This window comes from Manis javanica, chromosome 1, assembly GCF_040802235.1.
Source record: "Manis javanica isolate MJ-LG chromosome 1, MJ_LKY, whole genome shotgun sequence".
NCBI classification, from domain to species: domain Eukaryota; kingdom Metazoa; phylum Chordata; class Mammalia; order Pholidota; family Manidae; genus Manis; species Manis javanica.
This window is the reverse complement of record NC_133156.1, coordinates 181,805,125-181,818,792: the sequence shown is the minus strand read 5'-3', so window position 1 is coordinate 181,818,792 and position 13,668 is coordinate 181,805,125. Positions and strand designations below refer to the sequence as shown.

The window sequence follows — 13,668 nt, the reverse complement described above, 5'->3', positions numbered from 1 at the left end:
GAGTGAGGGAACAAAATCTCATATTTTAAAAATAAAAATTTTAAGCAGAAATTAATGACATAGAGAAGACATGAAAGATAATCAATTAAACCAAAAGCTCAAATTAAAAATAAAGTCACTAAAATAGACAAATCTTAGACAAGTCTGTTTAAACAACAAAGAGAAAACAAAACTGAACAATACAAGGAACACAACAGAAAATATACAGGGTAAATAAAATTACACATAAAGTCTATGCATAATCTCTTATCAATGAATCTGAAGACTGAAATAACATGGAAGATAGCCTCAGTGGGCCAGATACAAAGATGCATATGTCGTTAAAACTCTTAATTATATTTTGGTTACTTGTTCCCTATCTGGTCTCTCAATTTCTGAAAGTGGTATGTTGAACTATTCCATAATGGTGTGGTTCATTGGTTTCTCTTATTCCTAACAGTTCTTATTTTATACATATTGATGCTTGCTTGTCCCCTATAAAAAGGCTATTGTCTTTTTGGTGCTAAAACTAATACCAGTGCAAATGTTCTTCTCTTCTCCCATTTAATGTTCAACTTTAATTCCATTTGCCTTAGAAAATATGGCATATCGCATTCCTCTTTATTTTCAATTTTTTTAGGTCATCTTAATATATGAGTATCTTTAGGTAACCAGACTATAAAACTTTCTTATTCTGACATTTTCTGTGATTACTGACATATTTGGATCTATTCCAGCCATCTTATTTTTAGTTTCCTATTTACAGTGATTTCTTCTTTCTTTTTTTATTTCATTTCATGTTTTTTATTAGATAGTTCTTTTTAATTACCTTATAATGGTTATTTATAATTTATATACATTTTCCCACTGTTTACTTGAAATAATCTGAAATGTTCATTAAAAAACTTTTTAAACATTAAGTCTCTTGTACAGATTCTTAATAGCATTAAATTTAACAATCAAATAATCTGTTATTTGGATTTATCTATGAATTCTGCTCATTTTTGCCCACATTTGATTTAATTCTATCCCATCTTATATTTTGGATTTTTCATGTTTTATAGAACACCAATAAAATGAACTTTGAATCTTCATGTGTTTGAAAATGCCTTTTGCCCTCAAACTGAAATAATAAATTTCAGAAGTGGAAAATTGTCACCCATCATTTACCTTGATATTCAATGCAGCCTTTCAACTTTAATCTAGTCTTTCTTCATAGAAGGAAACATCCTTCTTTTATTTCTTTAATTTTTAAGTCCTCTCCTTTGTGACTGCCTTTTCTTTCTAAATCTCTATTAGACACAACCAAAAATCTAAGTCAATTATCCATGTTTCTTAACGTTCCTTTAATATTCCCCATCTCTTGTGCCTTTGCTCCACATTTTGGAATATATATTTAATTTTAACTCCTTGATCACAAAATCACATGCAGTTTTGTCTGTTTAATCTTTGAATTAAATTTCTCTAGTCTGGATGGGCGGAGCCAAGATGGCGGCGTGAGTAGAGCAGTGGAAATCTCCTCCCAAAAACACATAGAGCTATGAAAATATAACAAAGAAAAATCTTCCTAAAATAGAGACCACAGGACACAGGATAACATCCAGACCACATCCACACCTGCAAGAACCCAGCGCCTTGTGAAGGGGGTAAGATACAAGCCCCAGCCCGGCGGGACCTGAGCGCCCCTCCCCCCGGCTCCCGGCGGGTGGAGAGAAACCGGAGCGCTTTTTTTTTTTTTTTTTTTTTTGGCGAGCGCTTTTTGGAAGCCTTAGAGGGACGGGCCCCCGTTGCTGGGGAGGCAGGGTGGCGGGACAGGTGAGGAGGTAACTGGGAACGGTGCCGGAGGACAAAGAATATCCCGCGTTTCTCCCTGCGAGACCGGGGGGCGGGTGCCTGAGACCGGTGCCTGAGGACGGAGGAGGTCGCGCGTTTTTCCCCTTTTTTTTTTTTTTTTCTCTTTTTGGCGAGCGCTTTTTGGAAGCCTTGAAGGGACGGGGACCCCAGTGTTAGGGAGGCACGGTGGCGGGACTGGTGAGCGGGTGGCTGGGACCGGCGCCTGAGGACAAAGAATATCCCCCGTTTTTCCCTGCGGGACCGGTGGGCGGGTGCCTGAGACCGGCACTTGAGGACAGAGGAAATCGCGCGTTTTTCCCCTTTTTTTTTTTCTCTTTTCTGCGAGTGCTTTTTGGAAGCCTAAAAGGGACAGGGACCCCGGTGCTAGGGAGGCAGGGCGGCGGGACTGGTGAGCGGGTGCCTGGGACCGGCACCTGAGGAAAAAGAATATCCCGCATTTTTCCCTGTGGGACCGGTGGGTGGGTGCCTGAGACCAGCACCTGAGGACGGAAGAAATCGCGCGTTTTTCCCCTTATTGCAATGGCAATAAGTACATATCTTTCAATAGTCACCCTAAATGTAAATGGACTTAATGCACCAATCAAAAGACATAGAGTAATAGAATGGATAAAAAAGCAAGACCCATCTATATGCTGCTTACAAGAAACTCACCTTAAACCCAAAGATAAGCACAGACTAAAAGTCAAGGGATGGAAAAACATATTTCAGGCAAACAACAGTGAGAAGAAAGCAGGGGTTGCAGTACTAATATCAGACAAAATAGACTTCAAAACAAAGAAAGTAACAAGAGATAAAGAAGGCCACTACATAATGATAAAGGGCTTAGTCCAACAAGAGGATATAACCATTCTAAATATATATGCACCCAATACAGGAGCACCAGCATATGTGAAGCAAATACTAACAGAACTAAAGAGGGAAATAGACTGCAATGCATTCATTGTAGGAGACTTCAACACACCACTCACCCCAAAGGATAGATCCACCGGGCAGAAAATAAGTAAAGACACACAGGCACTGAACAACACACTAGAACAGATGGACCTAATAGACATCTATAGAACTTTACATCCAAAAGCAACAGGATATACATTCTTCTCAAGTGCACATGGAACATTCTCCAGAATAGACCACATACTAGCTCACAAAAAGAGCCTCAGTAAATTCCACAATATTGAAATTCTACCAACCAATTTTTCAGACCACAAAGGTATGAAAGTAGAAATAAATTCTACAAAGAAAACAAAAAGGCTCACAAACACATGGAGGCTTAACAACATGCTACTAAATAATCAATGGATCAATGAACAAATCAAAATAGAGATCAAGGAATATATAGAAACAAATGACAACAACAACACTAAGCCCCAACTTCTGTGGGATGCAGCGAAAGCAGTCTTAAGAGGAAAGTATATAGCAATCCAGGCACACTTGAAGAAGGAAGAACAATCCCAAATGAATAGTCTACCATCACAACTATTAAAACTGGAAAAAGAAGAACAAATGAGGCCTAAAGTCAGCAGAAGGAGGGACATAATAAAGATCAGAGAAGAAATAAACAAAATTGAGAAGAATAAAACAATAGCAAAAATCAACGAAACCAAGAGCTGGTTCTTTGAGAAAATAAACAAAATAGATAAGCCTCTAGCCCAACTTATTAAGAGAAAAAGAGAGTCAACACAAATCAACATAATCAGAAATGAGAATGGAAAAATCACGACAGACTCCACAGAAATACAAAGAATTATTAAAGACTACTATGAAAACCTATATGCCAACAAGCTGGAAAACCTAGAAGAAATGGACAACTTCCTAGAAAAATACAACCTCCCAAGACTGACCAAGGAAGAAACACAAAAGTTAAACAAACCAATTACAAGCAAAGAAATTGAAACAGTAATCAAAAAACTACCCAAGAACAAAACCCCGGGGCCGGACGGATTTACCTCGGAATTTTATCAGACACACAGAGAAGACATAATACCCATTCTCCTTAAAGTGTTCCACAAAATAGAAGAAGAGGGAATACTCCCAAACTCATTCTATGAAGCCAACATCACCCTAATACCAAAACCAGGAAAAGACCCCACCAAAAAAGAAATTTACAGACCAATATCCCTGATGAATGTAGATGCAAAAATACTCAATAAAATATTAGCAAACAGAATTCAACAGTATATCAAAAGGATCATACACCATGACCAAGTGGGGTTCATCCCAGGGATGCAAGGATGGTACAACATTCGAAAATCCATCAACATCATCCACCACATCAACAAAAAGAAAGACAAAAACCACATGATCATCTCCATAGATGCTGAAAAAGCATTTGACAAAATTCAACATCCATTCATGATAAAAACTCTCAGCAAAATGGGAATAGAGGGCAAGTACCTCAACATAATAAAGGCCATATATGATAAACCCACAGCCAGCATTATACTGAACAGCGAGAAGCTGAAAGCATTTCCACTGAGATCGGGAACCAGACAGGGATGCCCACTCTCCCCACTGTTATTTAACATAGTACTGGAGGTCCTAGCCACGGCAATCAGACAAAACAAAGAAATACAAGGAATCCAGATTGGTAAAGAAGAAGTTAAACTGTCACTATTTGCAGATGATATGATACTGTACATAAAAAACCCTAAAGACTCCACTCCAAAACTACTAGAACTGATATCGGAATACAGCAAAGTTGCAGGATACAAAATCAACACACAGAAATCTGTAGCTTTCCTATACACTAACAACGAATCAATAGAAAGAGAAATCAGGAAAACAATTCCATTCACCATTGCATCAAAAAGAATAAAATACCTAGGAATAAACCTAACCAAGGAAGTGAAAGACTTATACTCTGAAAACTACAAGTCACTCTTAAGAGAAATTAAAGGGGACACTAATAAATGGAAACTCATCCCATGCTCATGGCTAGGAAGAATTAATATCATCAAAATGGCCATCCTGCCGAAAGCAATATACAAATTTGATGCAATCCCTCTCAAATTACCAGCAGCATTCTTCAATGAATTGGAACAAATAATTCAAAAATTCATATGGAAACACCAAAGACCCCGAATAGCCAAAGCAATCCTGAAAAAGAAGAATAAAGTAGGGGGGATCTCACTCCCCAACTTCAAGCTCTACTACAAAGCCATAGTAATCAAGACAATTTGGTACTGGCACAAGAACAGAGCCACAGACCAGTGGAACAGATTAGAGACCCCAGAAATTAACCCAAACATATATGGTCAATTAATATTTGATAAAGGAGCCATGGACATACAATGGCAAAATGACAGTCTCTTCAACAGATGGTGCTGGCAAAACTGGACAGCTACATGTAGGAGAATGAAACTGGACCATTGTCTAACCCCATATACAAAGGTAAACTCAAAATGGATCAAAGACCTGAATGTAAGTCACGAAACCATTAAACTCTTGGAAAAAAACATAGGCAAAAACCTCTTAGATATAAACATGAGTGATCTCTTCTTGAACATATCTCCCCGGGCAAGGAAAACAACAGCAAAAATGAGCAAGTGGGACTACATTAAGCTGAAAAGCTTCTGTACAGCGAAAGACACCATCAATAGAACAAAAAGGAACCCTACAGTATGGGAGAATATATTTGAAAATGACAGATCTGATAAAGGCTTGACGTCCAGAATATATAAAGAGCTCACACGCCTCAACAAACAAAAAACAAATAACCCAATTAAAAAATGGGCAGAGGAACTGAACAGACAGTTCTCCAAAGAAGAAATACAGATGGCCAAGAGACACATGAAAAGATGCTCCACATCGCTAATTATCAGAGAAATGCAAATTAAAACTACAATGAGGTATCACCTCACACCAGTAAGGATAGCTGCCATCCAAAAGACAAACAACAACAAATGTTGGCGAGGCTGTGGAGAAAGGGGAACCCTCCTACACTGCTGGTGGGAATGTAAATTAGTTCAACCATTGTGGAAAGCAGTATGGAGGTGCATCAAAATGCTCAAAACAGACCTACCATTTGACCCAGGAATTCCACTCCTAGGAATTTACCCTAAGAACGCAGCAATCAAGTTTGAGAAAGACAGATGCACTCCTATGTTTATCGCAGCACTATTTACAATAGCCAAGAATTGGAAGCAACCTAAATGTCCATCTGTAGATGAATGGATAAAGAAGATGTGGTACATATACACAATGGAATACTACTCAGCCATAAGAAGTGGAAAAATCCAACCATTTGCAGCAACATGGATGGAGCTGGAGAGTATTATGCTCAGTGAAATAAGCCAAGCGGAGAAAGAGAAATACCAAATGATTTCACTCATCTGAGGAGTATAGGAACAAAGGAAAAACTGAAGGAACAAAACAGCAGCAGAATTACAGAACCCAAAAATGGACTAACAGGTACCAAAGGGAAAGGAACTGGGGAGGATGGGTGGGCAGGGAGGGATAAGGGGGGGGAAGAAGAAGGGGGGTATTAAGATTAGCATGCATGGGGGGGAGGGAGAAAGGGGAGGGTGGGCTGCACAACACAGAGAGGACAAGTAGTGACTCTACCACATTTTGCTAAGCTGATGGACAGTAACCGTAATGTGGTTGTTAGGGGGGACCTGATATAGGGGAGAGCATAGTAAACATAGTATTCTTCAGGTAAGTGTAGATTAAAAATTTAAAAAAAAAAAAGAAAGAAAGAAAGAAAAGGGGGATTACTCCTTAACAGGATAAAACTATTGGTAAATCAAAGATCAACGCATGCTTTAAATATCCTTAATGTTGATCACTTAAAGGGTGTCAGATGATCAGCTATGGAGGTACTCTTTTCTGATAATATTCCTTTCTCTTAATTAAAAAAAAAAAAGCAGTTACTGTGTGCTGACCTCCAATGAGTTCTGCACAGTGGTATAGAGGGCATGTCAAAGTGTGGGCAAAGGGTCTGTTTGTTTCTACGCAGAAGATCAAGGCCTAGCTTGGATACCCAGAAAATGAACTAAGATACGATATGAGGAGGAGCTTCCGGCATCAGCACTCTCCGGAGGACTCGTGCCGGGGGATGATCATCAAAAAGCCTCCACAGGGATCCGGACGATGCTGCGGTTGTGGCTGCATCCAGCCCACCATCTCCTGGACTTGCCATAGGAATGAGGAGGGAGATGTCTAGGCTGGCATGTGTATACAGTGAGACAACGAATTTGACCGGATCTGTACTGTTGGAACTCAACCAGGAGTTGGGAGGGGTGCAAGTTGTAGCACCCCAAAATCTCATGACTATAGACTATCTATGGTTAAAAGAACATATGGGATGTGAACAGATCCCAGAAATGGGCTGCTTTAATTTGTCTGATGGTTCAAGTACAGTTGGACAATATCCATCATATCATAGATAAATTTTCACAAATGCCTAGGGTGCCTAAATGGTTTTCTTGGCTTCACTGGAGATGGCTGGTAATTATAGATTTGCTTTGTTTATGTCACCGTATTCCTATTATGTTAATATGTGTGTGCAAATTAGTTAGTAGTTTAAAACCTATACATACTTAAGGTACTATACAAGAAGATATGTCAAAGAAATAATCAATCCTCCCAAGTTTCCTTCATATGCTACATCTATAGCTTTTCTTCTTCCTTCCTAATTACAAACCTTAAATAGAATTCGTGCCTCATATCGAATTTACCGAGTATCATAATTCCTCCAGGTGGTAAAGATACCTCGAGACAAGTGCTGGGCATAGAAGCCACAGGGCATAAATCTGCAAAGAAGTAAAAAGCTAACCTTGCAAACAATATGGCTTCTCTCTCACTTACCAACTTTACATTTCCCTGTATGGCCCCGGAAGATGACTGGTTAGCCAGAGACGGGTAAGATTCCTCAAGGGAGGAACAACCTAAGACAGGCACAGTCGCAGGGGGGCCATCAGGTGAGAATTTGGGGATCAACAGAGGTGAGGCTCAGAACCTCACCCCCCCTGCTTTGAGAGAAATCTTCTGCATCCGTGGATGTCTTGCTGCCCTTGTCTAGCCTGGATTAATACTTAGTCCATAGGCACACACCTGATCATCTGATCTTCTACATTTGCCTTCTTACAGCACTAAACTATGTTTTCTACCTTTATCTTGCATCTACCTACCACTTCAGCATTTTATTAAAAATAAAAATAATAATAATAATAGGAGAAATGTGGGATCAACATATAAATCAAGTACAAAAATCAAATGAATATTCATATTTGACCTGATGGTTTATAGGTCATATTGCATGATCAAAACCGAAAGTTTCTGTGATGAATGCCCTTGTACTGTTCACCATGTAAGAATTTATTCACTCTGTAAGAATTCGTTCACCATGTAAGAACTTGTTCGTTATGCTTCAGAAGATTGGAGACTGACGAGAATTAGGCTTGAGATGGATTAATGATTGTACATTGAGCATTGACCCCCCTATACTGAATTTTATTGTTGTTAACAACCATTTGATCAATAAATATGAGAGATGCCCTCTCAAAAAAAAAAAAAAAAAAAAAAAATTTCTCTAGTCTGGTTAGCATAGATTTCCAAGAAAGCTATGTGTAATCTTTGATATCTAGCCTTCTTTGGCTCGGCTACTTCCTTTTCTTCCTTCTTACATTTTTAAAAATTGTGAGTACAGTATTTTCATTAATGAATAAAACCTGTATGTACAATTTTACCAGGCAGACCTAACTGAACAGCACCAGCTTGCCAGAAGCTCCCAGATGCTCTAATCACAATAGCTTCTCTCCCTACTCAGGGAAACAATATCATGACTTTCATGATAATCACTTCCATGTTTGTTTCTTTGCATTTTTAACTTAACAGACTTTATTTTGTTAGAACAGTTTTGTGTTTACAGATAAATTGGGCAGAAAGTACAAAATGTTCCCATATGCTCCTTCAAACACACACTCACAGTTTCCCTTGTAAGAACATCCCGCAGTACGGTGGGACATTTGTCAAAATTAATGAGCCAATATTGACATATTATAACTAAAGTTTATAGTTTCATTGGTGTTTACTCTTTATGTTGCATATTCTGTAGGTTTTAACATGTGTATAATGACATGTATCCACCATTACAACATCATAGAGAATAGTTTCACCGCCCTAAAAATCCTGTGCCACTTATTCATCCCTCTCCTGAATCCTGGCAACTCATCTTTTATTGTCACCATAATTTTGCCTTTCCAGAATGTCATTTCCATATACTTGGACTCATAAAGTATATATCCTTCTCAGATTGGCTTCTTTTACCTAGCAACATGTATCTAAATTTCTTCCATGTATTTTCATGAATCGATAGCTTATTTATTTTTACCACTGAACAATATTCAATTATATGATGTACCACAGTTTGTTTATCCACTCACCTACTGAAGGATATCTTGGCTGCTTCCAAGTTTTGTCAATTATGAATAAGCTGCTACAAACATGCATGTGCAGCTTTTTCTGTTAAAACAAGTTTTTGACTCATTTGGACAAATATCTAGAGTGTACTTGCTGGATCATATGACAACGCAGTTGGATGTTTGTAAAAAACTGCCAAACTGTCCTCTAAGCCAGCTGTTCTATTCCCATTCCCAACAGCAATGAATGAGAGTTCCTGCTGTTCCACATGGTCTCCAGCATTTGGTTTTGTCAGTGTTTTAGAGTTCAGCCAATAGGTGTGTAGTGGCATCTCGGTTTAATTGAGTTTAACTGAATTTAGTGTTATTTTGCAATTCCTTGATAACATCTGATGTTGAACACCTTTTTATATGCTTACTTGCTATCTTGTATATCTTCTTTGGTGAGGAATCTGTTCAGAAATTTTGCCCATTTTTTAACTGAGCTTTTGTTTCCTTTGCTGAGTTTTTAAAGTTCTTTGTATATTTTCAACACCAGTCTTTCACCAGAAAACTATGTTTTGCAAGTATTTTCTCCCAGTCTGTGGCTTGTCAGTTTCTGCTCTCAATTTTGTTGCTTTGTATCCACCCAAATATTCAGCCTTTGGCACTATTTTCTTTCTCAACATTTTATAAATGGAAATAAACTGTACATATAATTTTCTGCTATGTTTCAATCACAACATTTACTTGCAAAATTCATGTATGTCATTGTATATAGCTCTAGTGTGGTCATTTTCATGCTGTATAATACTTCATGTTCTGGTTACCAGGTTGTTCTTTTTATTACTGATAGATATCTACATCATTTCTAATTTTGAAATTTCAACAATGCTGGATGAACATTCTTGCATGTGTTTATAATACATTAATAGAAAATTCTCAAGGGAAAATAATAAGGAATAAAATTTCTGGTTCATGGGGATCTTCAATTTTATGAGATAAAGCCAAATTTTTTCAAAGTATTTTACCAATTTAAACTCATTCCCTTAGCAGCATATAATCTGATTGCTTCATATTTTTAGCAACATTTGGATTGTTAATTCTTGTATACTGTTACCTAATTTAACTTTAAATTGCACTTCACTGATATACCAAAGTTGAGCACCTCTCGCATGTTTCTCAGGCAAATGGATTCCATCTTTGGTGAAGTATCTATTTAATCTTTTGTTCATATTTTCTTTGAGATGTCTGTCTTTATTGTAACGGTATTTAGGAATAGTTATATATCCTATGTTAATTTTTTTTTTATTTTATGTGTTGCAAATAAATATCTTTTCTCACCATTTGGCTTATTTTTTACACTAATCCACTTTTATGTAGTTTAATAGTTAATGTATAAATCCTTTCCTTTACGGTTTATGCTTTTTGTATTCTAGTTAGGAACTCCTTTCATAATCCTGAAGCATCAAAACATTATATTACCTTTTTTTATGCTTATTCATTAATTGTATTTAGCTTTTTGTTTGTTTCTTTGTTTTACTTTGGTATCATTAATATACAATTAAATGAGCAACATTGTGGTTACTAGATTCCCCCCATTATCAAGTCCCCTCCACATACCCCATTACAGTCACTGCCCATCAGCGTAGGAAGATGCTGTAGAGTCACTACTTGTCTTCTCTGTGCTATACTGCCTTCCCCGTGCCCCGCCCACGTACATTATGTGTGCTAATTGTAATGCCCCTTTTTCCCCTTCTCCCTCCCTTCGCACCCATCCTCCCCAGTCCCTTTACCTTTGGTAACTGTTAGTTCATTTTTGGGTTTTGTGAGTCTGATGCTGTTTTGTTCCTTCAGTTTTTTCTTTGTTGTTATACACCACAGATGAGTGAAATCATTTGGTAATTGTCTTTCTCTGCCTGGCTTATTTCACTGAGCATAACCCCTCCAGCGCCATCCATGTTGTTGCAAATGGTATGAAACGTTTTCTTCTTACAGCTGAATAATACTCCATTGAGTATAATGTACCACATCTTTTTTATCCATTCATCTACTGATGGACACTTAGGTTGCTTCCATTACCTGGCTATTGTAAATAGTGCTGTGATAAACATAGAGGTGCATGTCTTTTTCAAACTGGGCTACTGCATTCTTAGGGTAAATTGCTAGAAGTGGAATTCCTGGGTCAAATGGTATTTCTATTTTGAGCTTTTTGAGGAACCTCTGTACTGCTTTCCACAATGGTTGAACTAGTTTACATTCCCACCAGCAGTGTAGGAGGGTTCCCCTTTCTCCACATTCTCACCAACATTTGTTGTTGTTTGTCTTTTGAATGGTGGCAATTCTTATGGGTGTGAGGTGATATCACATTGTGGTTTTAATTTGCATTTCTCTAATGACTAGTGATGTGGAGCATATTTTCATGTGTCTGTTGGCCATCTGAATTTCTTCTTTGGAGAACTGCCTGTTCAGCTCCTCTCCCCATTTTTTAATTGGATTGTTCGCTTTTTGTTTGTTGAGGTGTGTGAGCTCTTCATATATTTTGGATGTCAACTTATCAGATCTGTTATTTATGAATATATTCTCCCATACTAAAGGATGCCTTTTTGTTCTATTGATGGTGCCTTTGCTGTACAGAAGCTTTTCAGCTTGATATAGTCCCACTTGTTCGTTTTTGCTTTTGTTTCCCTTGCCCGGGAAGATATGTTCATGAAGAAGTTGCTCATGTTTATGTCCAATTGCCTATGATTTTCTCTAAGAATTGTATGGTTTCATGACTTACATTCAGGTCTTTGATCCATTTTGAATTTACTTTTGTGTATGGTGTTAGACAACGATCCACTTTCATTCTCTTACATGTAGCTGTCCAGTTTTGCCAATATCAGCTGTTGAAGAGGCTGTCATTTCCCCATTGTATGTCCATGGCTCCTTTATCATATATTAATTGACCATATATGTTTGGGTTAATGTCTGGAGACTCTATCCTATTCCACTGGTCTGTGGCTTTGTTCTTGTGTCAGTACCAAATTGTCTTGATTACCGTGGCTTTGTAGTAGAGCTGAAAGTTGGGGAGCAAGATACCTCCCACTTTATTCTTCCTTCTCAGGATTGCTTTGGCTATTCGGGGTCTTTGGTGGTTCCATATGAATTTTAGAACTATTTGTTCCAGTTTGTTGAAGAATGCTGTTGGTAATTTGATATGGATTACATTAAATCTGTAGATTGCTTTTGACGAGATGGCCATTTTGACAATATTAATTCTTCCTAGCCAGAGCATGGGATGAGTTTCCATTTATTAGTGTCCTCTTTAATTTCTCTTAAGAATGTCTTGTAGTTTTTGGGTTATAGGTCTTTGACTTCCTTGGTTAGGTTTATTCTGAGGTATTTTATTCTTTTTGATGCAATTGTGAATGGAACTGTTTTACTGGTTTCTCTTTCTATTAGTTCATTGTAAGTGTATAGGAAAGCCTCAGATTTCTGTGTATTAATTTTGTATCCTGCAACTTTTCTGTATTCCAATATCAGTTCTAGTAGTTTTGGAGTGGAGTCTTTAGGGTTTTTTATGTACAATATCATGTCATCTGAAAATAGTGACAGTTTAACTTCTTCTTTACCAATCTGGATTCCTTGTATTTCTTTGTTTTGTCTAATTGCCGTGGCTAGGACCTCCAGTACTATGTTGAACAACAGTGGGAGAGTGGGCATCCCTGCCTTGTTCCCAATCTTAGAGGAAATGCTTTCAGCTTCTCACTGTTCAGTATGATGTTTGCAGTGGGTTTTTCATATATGGCCTTTATTATGTTGAGGTCCTTGCCCTCTATACCCATTTTGTTGAGAGTTGTTATCATGAATGGATGTTAATTTTGTTGAATGCTTTTTCAGCACCTATGGAGAAGATCATGTGATTTTTGTCCTTTTTGTTTATGTTTTGGATGATGTTGATATGTTTTCGAATGTTGTACCATCCTTGCATACCAGATGAATCCCACTTGATCATGGTGTATGATCCTATTGATGTATTTTTGAATTTGGTTTGCTAATATTTGTTGAGTGTTTTTGCATCTATGTTCATCAGGGATATTGGTCTGTAGTTTTCTTTTTTGGTGGGGTCTTTGCCTGGTTTTGGTATTAGGATGATGTTGGCTTCATAGAATGAGTTTGGGAGTATTCCCTCCTCTTCTATTTTTTGGAAAACTTTAAGGAGAATGGGTGTTATGTCTTCTCTGTATGTCTGATAAAATTCCAAGGTAAATCCATCTGGCCCAGGGGGTTTTGTTCTTGGGTAGTTTTTTGATTACTGATTCAATTTCGTTGCTGGTAATTGGTCTGTTTAGATTTTCTGTTTCTTCCTTGGTCAGTCTTGGAAGGTTGTATTTTTCTATAAAGTTGTCCATTTCTTCTTGGATTTCCAGCTTGTTAGCATATAGGTTTTCATAGTATTCTCTAATCATTCTTTGTATTTCTGTGGGGTCCATAGTGATGTTTCCTTTCTCAT

The 13,668-nt window shown here is 37.7% G+C and overlaps 1 protein-coding gene across 5 annotated transcripts in view; it reads right to left on the bottom strand.

Annotated features, from left to right (window-relative positions):
• The window catches only part of EXOC6B (exocyst complex component 6B), a 640,335-nt gene that overhangs the window by 285,911 nt on the left and 340,756 nt on the right, over positions 1-13,668 (bottom strand). The gene's annotated exons all lie outside the window — the stretch shown is intronic.